Raw genomic sequence first — 18052 nt, 5'->3', positions numbered from 1 at the left:
AACACAAGGTATATGACCATAAAAGAAAGGTTGGGATTGATTTTGGGAGTTTTGGTCCCAACAGTTTAGGAATTAGGGGCCAAAAAGGGTCCAAAATTAAACTGTTTGATTTCATCAAAAAATGAATTATTGGGGTTCTTAGATATGCCAAATCTAACAGTGAATTTAGATTCTTAATTTTTGGTCCTGTTTTCAAATTGGTTTACATTAAGGTCCAAAGGATCTAAAATTAAACTTATTTTGATTTTAACAAAAATTTAATTCTTGGCTTTTTTGAAAATGCTGCATCTAAAAATGTACTAATATTTTTTATTATGGGCCCAGTTTTCAAGTTGGTCTAAATCGGGGTCCAAAATTAAACTTTGTTTGATTTAAAAAAAATTGAATAAATGGGGTTCTTCAATATGCTGAATCTAACCATGTATTTAGATTTTTAATATTTGGGCCCGGTTATCAAATTGGTCCACATTGAAGTCTAATGGGGTCTAAAATTGAACATTATTTGATTGCATCAAAAATTGAATTCTTGGGGTTCTATGATATGCTGAATCTAACCATGTATTTTGATTTTGGATATTGGACCATAATGGGTAAATGTCAAATTAATTTTTTTTAAGTTTTTAAGTTTAAGTTCTTAGACCACACTCATTCTGTTGTGTCAACTATTTAATCACAATCCAAATTCAGAGCTATATCAAGCTTAAATGTTGTGTCCATACTTTGCCCCAACTGTTCAGGGTTCGACCTCTGCGGTCGTATAAAGCTGCACCCTGCGGAGTATCTGGTTATTACATGTGGTTATGAAATAAATTTTATTGCAATTTGAAATATTTGTGTTTGTCTCAGCTGGTAGTAATAGGCCATCTGTATTTTACATGTCTTATTCCCAAGCCTCAAATTGCTAGAGATTACATTCTAGGAGGAAACTTAACATTACTGTTATGTCCACTGTTCTCCCAGAATTGACATAGGGATAACGAACTAGTTCATGTCAGCGTCACAAAATTTTAGGTTCCAGTTTTATCAGGAACTACTAGGAGTAGTCTCTTTATATTTGACATAAAGCTTTATCACAATATACAAAATATAGCACTTTTCTAGGTAAAAGGCACACTTCTATGAAATTCACAAAACTATTAAATCTTCCTCTTTTCTGGAAATAGATAACATGGATGTACAAGGCTGCGCAGTTTGTACAATTTTATCTACATTTTCATACTATTTTAGAAAAGAAAATACCCTGATTTCATCTGAAGGAGACGTGCTTAGAATTTTTAGTACTTTTATGATAGTATTTTTGTCTAAATTGCAAGGGGTTGCATTCATGTTGAGTCTCTATCTCTTATATGTTAAACAGTTTTATGAATCATTATCAAATACAACATGTTTTAAAAATTTAAGACTGAACTTAATTGTGGCCACTTTGAATTTAGACAAAAAAGCGTCTAAAAACTAGATTATTATAAATGCTAAAATTGTGAAGAACTCATGATGATATTACCTCATGAGTGTGCATAGTATTGTAAATAAAACAGCCCATTTTAAGTTACTAAAGTAATTTACATTTGAATAAGTTAAGATTTTAAACATATGGTAAAAATGCTCATTTTAGGGGCAAAAAATGCAAAAAAGCGGTTTCCCCGGGTTTACTCCTTTAGTATCTTTTATAATTTAAACTAAGTTAAACTTGGTTTATTCAATTAATATAACCAGTAAACATTAGTTCAGTCGTTCTTTTTCTTATATTTTGACTATTACATACTTTTAAAAAGTTTCTAATGAAACAGATAAAAAAATCAAAAAATCGGCAAAATGGCCATCACGCCTATCTTTAATTATTATTTTCTCGTAGGAAGGTATCATTTGCCGAGCACCATTTTCTTGCATTTTGTAGATAAATATATAAGCTTCATGAAATATTACATTTTATTGAAAATAAAACATGATCTTACAAGATTCAAGCCTTTAAAAATATACAAATTTTGCTGAATCGGCACTTTTTCAAAACCATGCAATTTCAACCTGTTAGTAGGGGTATTGAGAAATTTCACAACTTTTTGAATTATCATAATTTCCTTTCATTTTAAGTTGTTAGTTAAGATATTTGTTATCATTAAGCTGTATTTTTTCTATAAAACAAAAAAAAATCAGGTCAAAATACCCTAAAATAGGCTTGAAATGGCCATTTGTCAGTACAGAAATAGACAATTATCGAATGTTCAGCATACACAAATAATGGCTGAATATTTTTTCAAAATATTTTGCACAAATAGTTATTACATATAAGGTATCTAAAATACAAAATATCAGTCTGATTGGAATATTTTGGATTTGGACCATTTTGCATGGTTTTATCACAGACTGGCTCTTAAAGCATGTATGTAATTTTTACAGTACTTTTAAATGAATTATTTGTATTTGAAATTGAGAATTTCTTCAGTTTCATGATGATTGGAAAAATAATGTGAGATGCCTTGGAACATTCTGGTGACTTTTTATAATGTGCAATGGAAAGGACATTTCATTACTTAGATAAAATGGATTCAGTGGACTGATTAGCATAAAAAACTATGATGGAAAACCTTTGAAGGCAGCCAGGATAGCAGCTCTAAGGAAGATGGTCAAATAAATCTTCAACCAAGTCTGAGGCTTTACCAAGAAATTAAAAAGGCATGTTTATTTAAGCCAAATATTAATTTGTATACATTTCTAGAAATATTCGACAAGAAAAGCATATTATTGATGTATTAATTTTAATAAGTTTTATAATTTAAGTTACAATTTTCTTGAACAAGATTTTCGATCAAAATATTTAAAACTTCAAGGGGAGATAAGTACAATTAACAGCAAGATTTGTTTATTCGATGGGATATAACTGCTAAAGGAGTAAGTTTGGTAAGGGCTATTTTTGGCCTCGATTATAAAATTAAATGGTACAAGATGAAATATGTTGTCTTGAAGACATGAGAGAAAGTAAAATAGATTTATTTGTGTCAAAGTTTTATTCTAAAGCATTCATTTTGACATCCAAATTAGGTCAAAATAAGAGATTTTGAAGATATTTGTTATAATTGGCAGGATTTCAACCAAATTTAGGACCAAGAAACATAGAGCCCATGCGTCAACAAAACAAATATTCAAGTTAAAGATGCAAAATGTCATTACAAAGATTGTGTTCAAGATCTTTTTTGTCCTGATAATGTTTCCTGTCCAATAATCACTGCAAAGTTTACTAATTTTCATTGATTTTTTTGTGGAAAATGAAATTGAGTAGTACTGTTTGTGACATCATCAATAAAATTCACAGAAACCTATTTTTTAACAAAAAGGCTCATTTTCTGTCTAGTCATTATATAGTGACTTTATATTTATAGAGAAATGGATTTGTAAAATATATAATGTGTCTTTTTTAATTCTTTTTAGGTACTTTCTGTGGTATGATTTCATGGTGTGGGAATAAAACTTGGTGGTCTAATACAGCTAACATGAAGGTATGTACCAGTATGTTAGTCCTGTTTTGAAAAAAGAAAAAGTATCATAAAATGTATTTGAAAATAGCATGTGCTCTAAGCGTGAAGTTTTGTAAGAGTTTTGTAAGAATCTTTGCTTTTTTTAATTGCCTTTAAGGATGTACTAAGTAGGTAGGTAAAAATTAAAAAATTAAGAAATTAAAATTAATAATATTGATAGGTCATGGACCTCCTTTTTGAGATATTTGAGATTTAAAATATGGCGGGAAAAGGCTGACTCAGACTTTTACCTTATATTTACATTGGTATTATTTGGGACTCAAAACAAAAGAAAAAAAATCAAGTATCTTCTAAAATTTTGGTAAATGACCTTTCATGAGCTATTAAGTGTTATATGAAAAAATAAATGGGTGTTAAGGGGCAAAATATTTTACATTGTATTGTATGGATAAACACCAAGGAGTCCGAACATTTGACATGAACTCCAAAACCTGACCTAAGTACATCCTTAATGATTAGTATCCACCTTATGGATAACTCATAAATTTATCTGATTTGATTATGTAAAAGTTTGTTGGGATGCTGGTTTCGCTGTTCTCAACTTCTATAACATATTTATAGACTTTTATTTAATTGACACTGGACATTTAGCAACCAACAATCAAATGAATCAATCATTCAAAATATGGTATATACATACAGTATACCAAAATTAATCCTTTTAAACAATCTTGAATGACTTACTTTATTTTACAGATTAGCATCACAGCTTGTCTGTAAGGATTGAAGCTGGGAGTGGGCATTGGAGCTGACTTTTATGGTAAGAACCAATACAAAAATAACAAAATTGATGTAAAATAGTAATTTGTTATGCATATATCATTGACTTGTTTTTCATCCTTTTCTGCTAATAAAGACTGGTAGTTCAAAAAAGAATTCAGCAAATCACTTTTAAACAAAGTAAGAGAAACGTTTAATGAATCATGATTATAATGAAGAGAAACGTTTTATGAATCATGATTATAATGAAGAGAAACGTTTTATGAATCATGATTATAATGAAGAGAAACGTTTTACGAATCTTGATTATAATGAAGAGAAACGTTTTACGAATCATGATTATAATGAAGAGAAACGTTTTATGAATCATGATTATAGATTATAATGAAGAGAAACGTTTTATGAATCATGATAATAATGAAGAGAAACGTTTTACGAATCATGATTATAATGAAGAGAAACGTTTTACGAATCATGATTATAATGAAGAGAAACGTTTTACGAATCATGATTATAATGAAGAGAAACGTTTTACAAATCATGATTATAATGAAGAGAAACGTTTTACGAATCATGATTATAATGAAGAGAAACGTTTTATGAATCATGATTATAATGAAGAGAAACGTTTTATGAATCATGATTATAATGTACAGTTATTTATTATTTTGCATTTGATATTGTTTCAATTTTTAGATTTTACGTTTAATTCTGTATATTTCTTTTTCAGATAACTGTGACTGCAGTAAGGGCTATGTGATTTTACTGTTACAGTTAAGAATGTAATTCAGACTATTTTTGTGTATGTTTGAGAAAATGTTTATAATTTTTACCATAAGAAAAAAAATTATGTACAGGTTCTCCATTTTCATCAAGATTGGAAGTTGTAGGTTAATAGGTTTTTGAAATTTCAAAAATTACTATTTTTTGTTCATACTCGTATCTAGGCAAAAGACTTCCAGTAGTTAAAGAATGGAGAATCTAAAAAAAAAAAAAATGAAAAAAAAAATGTTCAATTATTGAAATGTTTTTAGTCGAAAAAATCGAGACAGCAATCCTACATTTCTTTGTCAGCGTGGTCGTTGCCAGCGTACACAAATATTTACTCTGGTTAAAGTTTTTGAAATTTTAATAACTTTCTTAAACTATCCTGAATTTCTACGAAACTTGGACAGAGGCTTGTTTATGAGCATGAGATAGTATCTATAAGTAAATTTTGTAAAAATAAAATTCCATTATTTTCCGAATTTTACTTGTATAAACTGGACTTGGTTTTTCTGCTGGGAAACATTACATTCATTCAGTGATTAAAATTTTTAAAATTTTGATAACTTTCTTAAACTCTCCTAGATGTGTGCCAAGTTTGGACAAAAGTTTGTTTAAGATCATAAGATAGTATCCAGAAATACATTTTGAACAGATATATCATGTTAAGGAGGGGTATTTGCGAAAAATACCAGTCGAGAGAATGTTAAATTTCACGAGCCGCAAGGCGAGGGAAATTCATTCTCAAGACTGGTATTTTTCGCAAATACCCCTCAAGAACATGATATATCTGTTTAATTACACCGAATGTTAATGTAATAAAACGCATGGATGATCGTGACGTTACAAGCGTCCAGTCGGATAGAGTATTTTTTGGCAAATACCACGGCAGAGAGGGTAAAAAAGGCATATCCTTTTAGCAAATACCCCGGTGGCGTTAAATATGAACGATATTCATTTGATAACAGTAAATTGGTGAAAAATACACTGGCTATCAACCAATCAAAACCCCGGATTCTTACATAAGGTGTAATTATGTAAAAAATAAAATTCCAATGTAACTGTATATAACTTTTATTTGTTAAAGTTTTTAAAACATTTATTAGATTCATAAACTGTTCTGGATTTTTACCAAATTGGAACAATTCTTCTTTCAATCAAAAAATAGTATCAAGAGGAAAATTTTAAATTATTTTTTTTCCTCAGTTTTGTTGAGTCTGCGATTAACAGCAAAAGTAGGAGAGACTGGGTTCAGTTAAACCCTTACAATGTTTTTTAGTATGTGTTATCAAGATTCAATATATTTAACTAAAAATTTTCTAGTGTGATCTTTCCCGGACAACAAATTATTTATTGCTGAAATTATTCGCATGAATTTACTTTAAAAGGAAAAAAAAAAACTTGATATTAGTTGATACTGTATGCAGTGTGTGTGATATATTTTTCTGGTCTGTCAGGTCTTTTTTTAAGGCATTTTTATCAATTTTTCAGATCCCACAAAAATATGAGCTAAAGGAACCTGCAAAATAAGATTTTTCTTTGTTTAATTTATTATGATATGTTAAAGAGGGAAATGTTTGTATTTGCCCATCTTTGTCTTCCATTCAAAACTCCAATACGATATAATCTGTAAAGTGGATCCCTGGATCATGTTTGCAGGGTTGGGTGTAGATAAAACACAGAATTAAATGTTTATAAGAAAAAGACTTTATATATTGCTACAGTGATTTAATAAGATAGACATATTTTGGTTCCTATGGCACATCATCAGGATTAAAACTACAGGAAAGTACAGAATTCTGTAATGATAATTTATATTTCACAATGTCACCATCAGGATAAATTATAAATAGGGATTGAAGGTAGAAGTGAAAGTTAACTGGATCAAGAATGTTAGATAAAATATGTTTTTGTAAATTTGGACGACATTTGACTTGCAATTATGTACCATTTACTACACTGGATCTAGTACAGACTTGCAGTCCCGTACCATTTCAACACTGGAAGAAGTACGTTTGTCTGAGCGAAGCCAATTGGAAGCATGTACCTCTTAGTGAAGCTAATTGGGAGTACATACCCTCTGTCTTGTTGCGAAGCTGATTGGAAGCAGTACATATATACCTCTGTCTGCTGAACTAATTAGAAGCAGTACCCCTGGCAGAGCGGTCCCAATTAGAGGCAGTAACTCTGAGCGAAGCCAATTGGAAGCATGTACCTCTGCAAAATTTGATCAAAAACTATTCAACAAATTTTATTTAACGTTTTTTTAAAGTTTACTTTCATACCTTCTTTTATTTTTTATTTATTATTATTCCCTCTGTTGACATTGTGAAGTGCAAATTATAACGTCACCATTTTGTACTCTTATGTAGTGCTTATTCTGATGAAGGTGCCGTATAATTAAAACATGCCAATATAATTTAATTACTCAAACAATGCCTGAAGTATTGTTATAAGAATTATCATAAATGATTCTTTTATAGACCATTCAAATAAAAAAAAATACTATGCATTTTGGTGATTATTTATTTTACTGGGAATTTCACTTAATGTAACTGTAAATGGAAAATACCATTAGTACTTTTTGTCTAGCCTTCGACTTTAGACAAAAAAGCAAGAAATAGCAATCCTACATTCCATCGACCACAGCGGCGGTCATAAATATTCACTCTGTGGTTAAAGTTTTTAAAATTTTAATAACTTTCTTAAACTATCCTGGTTTGTAAACTTGGCCAGAAGCTTGTTTATGATGAAAAGCTAGTATCTACAAGGAAATTTTGTTAAAATCTTGTACCTGTGAATCCATATTTTACCTATAAATGGACTTCGTTTTTCTTCCAGCTAAAATAACATACAGTCTGCAATTAAAGTTTTTAAAACATTTATTACATTCATGAACTATCCTGGATTAGTGGCGGAACCAGAACTTTTCATAAAAGTCATGCTTCAGTGATTCGCTATATAATCAACCAAATTTTTCCAAGGAAAGGAGGGCCTTGATCAGCCCCCTAAATCCGTCTATGTGGATTTTTACCAAACTTGGCTTCTTACAATCAAAAGATAGTATGGAGAGGAATATTTTTATTTATTTTTTTCCCTCTTTTTTGTTAAGCCTGAGATTAACAGCAAAAGTCGGTGAGATACTGGGTTGTGCAGAACCCTTACACATTTTTTATTTTTGCAAATTGTAATATATTTTTTCACCTTTGAAGTGGAGGTAATTTATTATACTGTGTTTAACTTCAAATACTTGGAATTCCCTAAATGTTAGATTTTTATTTATGGGAATACTCACGTTTATGCACTTTTTTTTACACATCAGATGTTTTCTAGATATAGAAATTTAGGGTAGGAAAAATTATGTATAACTTCAAATAATTACATGAAATAGATTGACTATAAGATATTGAGAAGAACCACCTTGTCAGCCAGGATAGCAGCTCTTAGGAAGATGGTCAATTAAATCTTCAACCAAGTCTGACTCTTTACCATGAAAATAGAAAAGGCAAGTTTATTTTAGCCAATTCTTTCAAGATAACAGACCCTTCTGAAATACTGCATTTAAAACACCATTGATGAATTAATTTACCAGTTTAGTATTTGAAGATGCAAGATACAAGATACATGAACAAGATTTTGTAGTAAATTCTTGAAATAGTCATTAAACTTCAAGAAAAGACCAGTACACTTTAAAACACAAATTTGCATTCAATGGGAGATAACTCAGTAAAACATTCAGATATTTTTTGTGCAGTTACATTTAAATCTAATTTAAGTTTTTTTTTACTTTTCTATCTTTTATATTGATTTGAAAAAAAATGATTTAATACAACTGTCTACCTGTTTTAAGATATGGGAACAATATTTAGTAAATTTTATGTTATTGGTTACGGAAAAATTGATTTAGAAAATGTATAACGTGTTGATTATAATTTCATTTCAGGTTCTTTCTGAGACATGTTTTCATGGTGTGGGAATAAGACTTGGTGGTCTAATACAGCTAACACAAAGGTATGTACCAGTATGTTAGTCCTGTTTTGGAAAACTCAAATGTATTATAAATATTTAATGGAAAAACAAGATTTTGAACACTTGAAAGATGTTTTACACGAATCTACTCATTATTGTATCAGTAACCAAATAAGAGTAAAGTTAAGGATCTGAATTGTTTACATAAAAATGTGTTGGCTTGTTGGATTGCTGTCTCATCCATATAATCTTGACATATATAACACATTTTAAGACTACTTCTATTTAATGATTTGCCACCGCCTGGACCTTAAGCAACCAACAACCATTCATTCAATCTATTCAATATACATACATAAAACCAACAAGAACCTTTTAAACAGTTTTTAATGAATTATCATTCTATATTTCAGGTTAGCATCACAGCTTATCCTTAAGGATGGAAGCTGGGAGTAGGCATTGGAGCTGACTTTTATGGTAAGAATCAATTCATAGATTTCTGAAATTTTAATCCAAGAGCATTTTAAAGCCCAAGTTTTTGTAAGGCACAGATGTAAATCTTTCATATTAATGTCTTCTTTACCTATAGTTGAATAAACAATTCAGATGTAGATATAAAGATATATAAGGGAAGTTAAAAAGTATAATGTATAATGTGAAATCTTGGAATTTCAGTTTTTTAGTATCTTTTATAGTTGTCCCCATATAGGAAAATATGTAAGTATGGTATGTATGCTAATGAGAGAGCTATCAACCTGAGACCAAATGATGTGGGTGCAACAAAATGTCACTCTATGCCTTCAACAATGAGCAAAACCTATATTGTATAGTTAGCTATAAAAGTTCAACATGACTAAATGTTAAAAAAAATCAATCAAGTATGTTAATAGCCTGATAAAAGGCTGATATACTATAAAACAATTATACAAAGATAAAATTTATGTCAACAAATCACTTCACAAAAAAGAAAAAGAAATGTTCTATGATACATTATAATTGTAATGCTCAGTTAATTATAATTGTTTGCATTAAATATTATTTCAATGTTCATGAGTAATGTCTATTTCTTTTTCAGATAACTGTGGCTGCATAAAACGGTTGTATGATATAACTTCTACAGTAAATAATGTAATTCAGACTATTTTTGTGTATGCTTGAGAAAATGTTTATAATTTAAAAAAAAAAAAAAAAAAATATGTAAAGATTCTCCATTTTCAACAAGATTGGAAGTTGTAGGTTAACTTGTATTTGACATTACACAAATTCTTTCTATTTTCTGTTTATACTCATGTCTAGTCAAAACACTTCCAATTGTTGAAGAATGGAGAATCTAAAAAAAAACAAAAAAAAAACAAAAAAAAAACTGTAAAATTATTGTTATTTGAGAGGTCCCAAAGGTATGATGTATGGTTTCACAAGATACCCATAAGACTTGCATCAATTTACATATATTTTTTTAAGTTATGTACACTGGTTAAGAATTATAAGTCCTTTGTGAAATGATTTTTTTCTGGTTAGAAACCTATTAAGCAGGACTTTGATGGCAATCACTAAAAGGAAATAAAACAAATTCCCTATTAATCAATTTAAGTACTAAGTTTTTGGTGTAATATGAACTAGAAATAAAAATGTTTAGTTAGGTGAGGTTTTTTTCACTCTGCATTCTTTACATTCATATAAATTAATGGCTGTCAGTTTTATTTATTGGTTTTGTTTATATATTATAAATGCATTATTCAGCATCTGAGACCACTCAAGTGAAAACAATTACATAGTTTTTAAGGATATTTTGTTTATTGTATTTTTTGTGTGTTTTATATGGTATTTCATTGAGTTCTTTTTTATAGCTGCATTTTGTTTGTCAGAAATATGAAAACTCGACGTTTGTGATGTCACATGCCATACAATGACGTCATTTAATAAATTGCATCACGCCCGAATGACCGTTCATTTTGGACATATTCTGGGGGAAAATATTTGAAGCTTACATAAATAAAAACTTAAGTATAAAAAAAAAGTAGGGGTGTGATAAAGGGTGCGATAATGGGTGGGGTGGTGATAAAGGGTGCGATAATGGGTAGGGGTGTGATAAAGGGTGTGCTATAGGGTATGATAAAGGATGAGCATAAAAAATGTGCGATATTGATTAAACAGCAGGCTATTTATCAAATATTCAAAACTACTGTATTTACTACTAAATGTATGATAAACTTACTTACTATATTTCCTAAAGGATATGGACTATAGGTGTTGGTTTTGCTCATGGTTGAAGGCTGTAGGTGACTGATAGTTGTTAAATTCTATATCATTTGGTCTCTGGTGAAGAGTTGTCTCGTTGGCAATTATATCTCCTCTTTTTATTTTATAAGGAAATGATTACTTAATTAAATTATTACTTCATGGGCAAAAAGTTCTGGTTTCTGAAGAAAATAATAAAAAAAATATTTATGTCATACATGTGTGGTTGGATAACTATACTACTTTGATATAAAGAATTGACTTTGATTAGAAATTAGGAGGAATTATGAAGAAATTATATAATATAAGAGCTCAAGGGTTGTAAATGTTGAATAAAATGCAGTTAACTATTTCCTTGGTGATCTAATAATTTTTGCACAGATCACTTTATTTGTTTATTTAAATATTTTAAACCCAGTAAACAATTTTGAGTACACCTCATAAATGAATTTGATTAATGTATTTTTATGCATTTTTTATTTTGGTATTTACCATTGTATTTCTTGTTATATTTGTAAATGCCTATTTGTATGTGACAAACTGAGGATTCATACATTTTATGGAATTATATAAATATTTTAAGTTTGGTCCAAGTAATGGACAGCACCAAGTTTAATATTGAGCAAAATAAATATTCCTTTAAGACCTAAGGATATTAAAATTTTTAGACATGTATCTTAGTACAGAATTGATTTTCTAAATTCTAAAACAGCTGGTCTGGGAACTGGTATCAAGAAACTTAAAAGAATCCTCAGCGCTGTCAGTTATTTTGTATAATTGGAATATTTAACAAATAATACCTTACCCATGATGCAGATCCTTTTCCTCCTTTTACTTGTAAAGCGGACTTAACTTATTAATATTACAATTTCTTTGGCATTTGTACACACTTGATGGAGCAGAGTGGGTCTGGTTTCATTTAGATATTTTATATTGTGATGCATGATAATGATATTAAATAAATAAATAAAAATTTAATTGAGAAAACCTATCTTATATTTTATTTGAATCTGAATGACAAATAAGGGGGGAAGAGGTTTCTGTGGTTGAGGGTAACACACAGCTAATTTATTGTATGGTATGGATGAAGTCTAAAAAGCGAGACTTAGGCATGCTTTTTCCCTAAGCAGCAGCTTCAACAATGTATTTGATTTTGATAAGTTCAATTTAAAGAAAATAACTATTGGTAGGTCAATGATATTTGGTATGCAGTTATATTAAAGCATTGAAACATCTTATTTCTAAGGAGATTGTTTTGCTTCTCTCCCCAAGTCATAGTCGACTTTTAATTAGTTTACATGTATAAGTTTGTGATTAGGTCAATTAAAAGGGAACTATAAGCGGTAGGTCAATGATATTTGGTATACAGATGTATAAGCATTGACAAATCTCTGTTCTATAAAGATTGTTCAGCTCCAGCCTCAGTCATGGTTTATTGACTGAATGTTGCATTATTTACATATGATTTGTGATTAGATCAGTTTAAGATGAGTGACTAATATCTGATATTTGGTATGCAGTAGTATTGGCATTTGCAAGTCTCATTTTCATAGAGATTATTTGGTTCCACTTCCTTATCATGGTTCATGGATTTTGATACTTTCACAGTTTAACAAGGAACCAATTGATAAGTCAATGGTGTTGGGTATACAGTTTTATAAGCATTAGCATTTCCATGGTTTTTATTTTGCCCTGATCCGTCAGTCATGGTTCATTGCATAGACAACAAGTTTAAATATTTCAATTTAATTTCAACGTTTGCATTATACCACCAAAATTACTTAATGCAAGACATAACTTTGTCAACAGTTTAGATTTCCATCTCTTGGTATCTTTCAACATCATGTTTTGAGTTTTAAATGTCACAAAAACTTCTTTGCTAGTTTAAACAAAACCTGAAACAACAGATATTTCGGAATTACATGACAGAAATGTTCATTGGACTTGCTGATTACCTGATTGGCTGCCAAGTCTTTAAATACTCTTTATTATAGATCTAGAATTCTAAAATGATCTAATTTATATGCAAAACACAGGGATACAGATCTTGCTCCTGATATAAAACTTCATAATCCAGACTGAAGAAGAATGAGTTAATCCATATCTTGTATGCAGTTGCCTTATGGTCTGGTTTAATCATATATGAACATTATCTTGATTCCATTTTTAAGGGTATGTGTACATTATTTGTTTTCAAATTAATTTGACAGTTTTCATCTGTAATAAGGACAATTCTCGTATGGTTATTGCCTGTGATCTATTTCTCACATGAAGAGATATATTTTGTATCACATTGCATGGATTTAGTCCAGTCAAACTAAGTTAGAACCTCAAACTAATTGCAACAGAAAAAGTTTTAGTTCTAATCTATACCATTAAGTCCCAAATATACACAGACAAAAGTCCCATAGAATCTAACTTGAGGAAAACTTAAATTTTGCTTTTTTAATTTCTTATGGAAATTAACATTGGAATGAGAGATCACTCTGCAAAAATGAGTCTTTTCTTTGTCAGTTTTTGGTTGATTTTCTTAAAATTCATGTAAAAAATGATACTTTGATGGGGTTATCAGTTCGTATTTGACTATTATATAATGAAATGTACAAACCTGAAGCGTTATGAGTATTTTTATTTCTTTAGCACATTTTTCATTAAAGAAATTGCAAATTTATGGTTTTGTGACCATTTTGAAAAAATAATGTGAATAATTGATATGATTTATATCTGTAAATTATATTTGTTCAGCATCTACCTTGTTTAAAGAAAATTTAAACCATAAAAAGAAGAATATATGCTTAGTTTTATTCGATTTGAGATTCTTTACCTTGACATGCTGAAAAATCTAATAAATGGTCAACTAATGAATTATGAAATCTAGGTTGTAGCTTGATAAAAGATCCGGAAAACACCTTTAGAGTTCTTTGTTATACTCTAAAGACGGTTAAAATATCAAGAATCAATACATTCTGTTGAAAAGATGCGGTATAGTTATAATTTTGTATTAAATATCATTGATATTTCTGCCTTTTTGCAGAGTTATCTCCCATGTCAATGCAAAAGGAATTTTAAAATTATGATTTTTTAGTTTTCCTCAAGTTAGATTTTATGAAACTTTTCAGGGTATATTTAAGGTACAATACTAAAGATTAAAACTTAAAAATATTCTGTTGCAATCACTTCAAGGTTAGGGTCAAATTTATGCTTGATTGACTCGACTAATTGGAATAAGAAAAAGGTTTACGAAAAATTTGTTAATTTAAGTGGTTTATCCTGCACCATTTGGTCATCATTTAGGTTCCATGATTTGGTCTGTTCTTTGTCAGATTCTTTAGTTCAACAATGTATGGTGTACAGAATGATAGTAATGTGAATATTATTGTCTGATGAGATACATCTGACCTTGGCCTTTTTTTTAAGTGTGCTCAACATTAAGTTTTAATAGACTGCAAAATTTTTTCCATTTTATAGAAATGTTAAAAGTTCTGTCACACAGCTCGTTATTAGGGTTTAAGGACAATAAGGGTGAAAAGCATTAGAAGAAAATGGAATAAAACAAAATATTGGCCATTTTACTTTTTTTCTTGCATTATTATAAATACATATTATCTTGTGTTGGATTTATCTTTATAATATTTCTTTGTATTTATCTTGTAAGTGAAAGTTTTCTTAGCCTCAATTATTCATTTAGAATTTCCCCGTCCACCATCAGTAAAATTGTACCAGAAGTATGGGAGGCGTTGTATTTATCCCTTAAGGAGGCTCGCAGGTATAAAATTTTCAGAAAAAAATTAAACATTTATTTTTCATTACAAATTTTATTAATTACCTTTAGTAGTTGTTACTTAATCATATGTCACAAAAATCTTTCCAAAAAATCAATTTGTGTTGGACCCAGGTGACGTTTAAAATGTAGATATCATTGAAAAAGCTCCAAATTATCTCCCTTTGGTGCAAAAATGCCATTTTTTGGCATTAAAATTGAAATATCTTTTTTAACTCATCGGTGACCTATATTTTTTATTGTTGTTTTCGAATAAGCTGTACATAAACTGAATAATTGTCAAATTTAAGCGTTATCTGTAATTTAGTTCTTTTTTTTATTTCGATATTACCTCTATTTCTCCTGTTAGTTCAACAGAAAAAAGGACATTAATAAAAATGTACGCTTCTTTCGAAGGCAGATCGTGAACGTAAAGAACAGTGACCCCATGTTTTTATTTCATTTTTCTATTTAGTATAAGATAGAGTTCATTTATAGAAAAATATAGCGAAATCCTATATTAAGTAAAAAATTTGATTTAGACCCGCGAGCCCCCAATTATTTGAAGGTTTGTTTAGTCAGCAATATTTGTCATAAAAACTTGCATGGTACCAATTGTATTGATATTTGCTTTTAGATTAATAAAAGAAGCGCTGGTATGATAGCAAGAGACAACTCTCCACCAGAGACCAAAATGACATAGAATTTCATAAATAAAGATCACCACACAGCCTTCAACAATGGCCAAAACACATACCGCATTGTCAGCTACTAAAGGCCCCTAAATGACGTATGTAAAAAATTTCAAACGAGAAAAGTAACGACCCGATTGAGCACAAAACAATGGATGAAAAACAGAAATTATTTGCAGTAGCAGACAACAGCCACTGAATATCATGCTTCTGACTTGGCACAGACACCTTGACAATCTGCAATAAGAAGTATATTCGAATATGCATGGATCGTATCTTAATTTACGGGCTCTTAAATATCATCTACTTAAATAAAGATGTGATATTCAGTGTTTAATACAAAAACACAATTACAGGACATGTATATAAAAAAGATATGATATGATTGCTTATGGGACAACTCTCCACAAGAGACCAAATGACACAGACATTAACAACTTTAGGTCACTGTACGGTCTTCAACAATGAGCAAACCCAATACCGCATAGTCAGCTATAAAAGTTCCCGAAATGACAAATGTAAAACAAACGAGAAAACTAACGGCCTAATTTATGTACAAAAAATGAGCGAAAATCAAACATGTTACACATCAACAAACGACAACCACTGAATAAGAGGCACCTGACTTGGGACAGTTTGTTTTATCCCACTTTTTATAACAGTTTGAAATGTAAAATGATCACTTACACTGACTAGAAGACAAGATTCTTAACTCTATCATGAAGACACCTGATCATTACCTTTTGAGATGAAGAACTACAATCAATTCTTGTTCCTTGGTTTTTGTCAAATATCCTTTCTTTTATATTGCGGACTATAATTGCTTCCGTAATAAAGATACAATTTTTTGATACCATTACTTAATACAATATTGGAAATGATCATTTACAAGAAAAATATCTATTGACAGCTAAGCCTTACCCATGCATTAATTTCACACCTTTTACTAAACTTCAAGTTCATTTCGAAGACTAGAGCTTTTTTCAGCAAAAGGCAAAATTGAAGAAAACAAAAAGGCAAAAAACAAGAATTTCATAAACAAATATTTAAAGTTCCGTAAATACGTTTGGTCCGCTGGTGTCATTCGGTTCACCACTCATGGAGCAACTGGAAGATTGGTACTGTCGTTGGAACTGAAACTGTGGATTATAAAGACTTCCAGGAGGGTTTGATTGGCAAGTGCCTGATACTTTGGTTGTGTTTTAGATGGAGTTTTGTTGATTAAAGTTGGCAGAGGTGCTTCATTAACATATGACTGGTAAGGATTGAAATTGAAGGACGATGATTGGTTTGGATACAATTGGCACCTCTGCAGTATGGCAAGCCGTTTTGCTATTTGTTCTTACTTCAAGATATCTCATAAACTTTATAAGATATCTCATATAATATATAAGATATCTCATAAAAATGAAATTATATAAGATATCTTATATATTATAGGAGATATCTTATATATTATAGGAAATATCTTATTTAGTTTATAAGATATCTCCTAAAGTTTATAAGATATCTTATATAGTTTTTAAGATATCTTATATAGTTTATAAGATATCTTATATAGTTTATCAGATATCTTATATAATTGTCTTTATAAGATATCTTATATAAAAATGGTTTATAAGATATCTCATATACTGTATAAGATATCTTATAAACTTTAGAAGATATCTTATAAAGTATATAAGATATCATATAAACTTTATGAGATATCTTATATAACATTAAAGATATCTCATATAACATTAAAGATATCTTATATAATATATGAGATATCTTATAAAAATGAAATTATATAAGATATCTTATATATTAAAGGAGATATCTTGAAATTCGAATAAATAGTAAAACGGCTTGCCATACTGCAGGCATACACATTAACTGTGTCTCATACATCAGATTTTGTATCTTATGTTTTAACATCATCGTTGTCCTCATGTAAGGCATTGTCGAGAGTGATTTCCCCAACAACTTTCCGAAACAATAGTCCTCTGTCTCTTATTCTCCTGTAGAACTTAAGATTTCGATCAATTGGTCTTCAAGCTTAACTTTAATCTTTTTAACATTGGAAGTTGTTTGGCCTTTTTGGGTGACGGACTTACGGCTGGATCATCCAACATTTCTGTATTCTTAATTGTTTCTGAAATATGGAAAAGTTACTTGTAAATAAAATAGTTATGGTACCAGTAAGTTGTTGTTATATTCGTTCAACTTTCAAAATATTTTAAAATATTAAATAGATATCTTATAAAGTAAAAGAAATATCAAAGGTAATTATACCTTTACAAACCATATCTTCTTGATTTTATATTGATAAGATATCGTATAATTTAATAGAGATATCTTTGAAACTAAATAAGATATCTAATAAACGAAATTAG

General features: G+C 29.6%; 1 long non-coding RNA gene across 1 annotated transcript; it reads left to right on the top strand.

The window, feature by feature from the left end:
* The first annotated feature begins 8399 nt into the window (after positions 1 to 8399).
* On the top strand, positions 8400 to 12209 carry LOC143078703 (uncharacterized). The gene is made up of 4 exons (XR_012979248.1): positions 8400 to 8520; positions 8959 to 9026; positions 9398 to 9461; positions 10060 to 12209. It is a non-coding gene; the product is annotated as an uncharacterized LOC143078703 (long non-coding RNA).
* Positions 12210 to 18052: the final 5843 nt, after the last annotated feature.

Source organism: Mytilus galloprovincialis, chromosome 6, assembly GCF_965363235.1.
Source record: "Mytilus galloprovincialis chromosome 6, xbMytGall1.hap1.1, whole genome shotgun sequence".
NCBI lineage: Eukaryota > Metazoa > Mollusca > Bivalvia > Mytilida > Mytilidae > Mytilus > Mytilus galloprovincialis.
The sequence above is the reverse complement of the archived record's forward strand: the minus strand, read 5'-3'. Positions and strand labels throughout refer to the sequence as shown.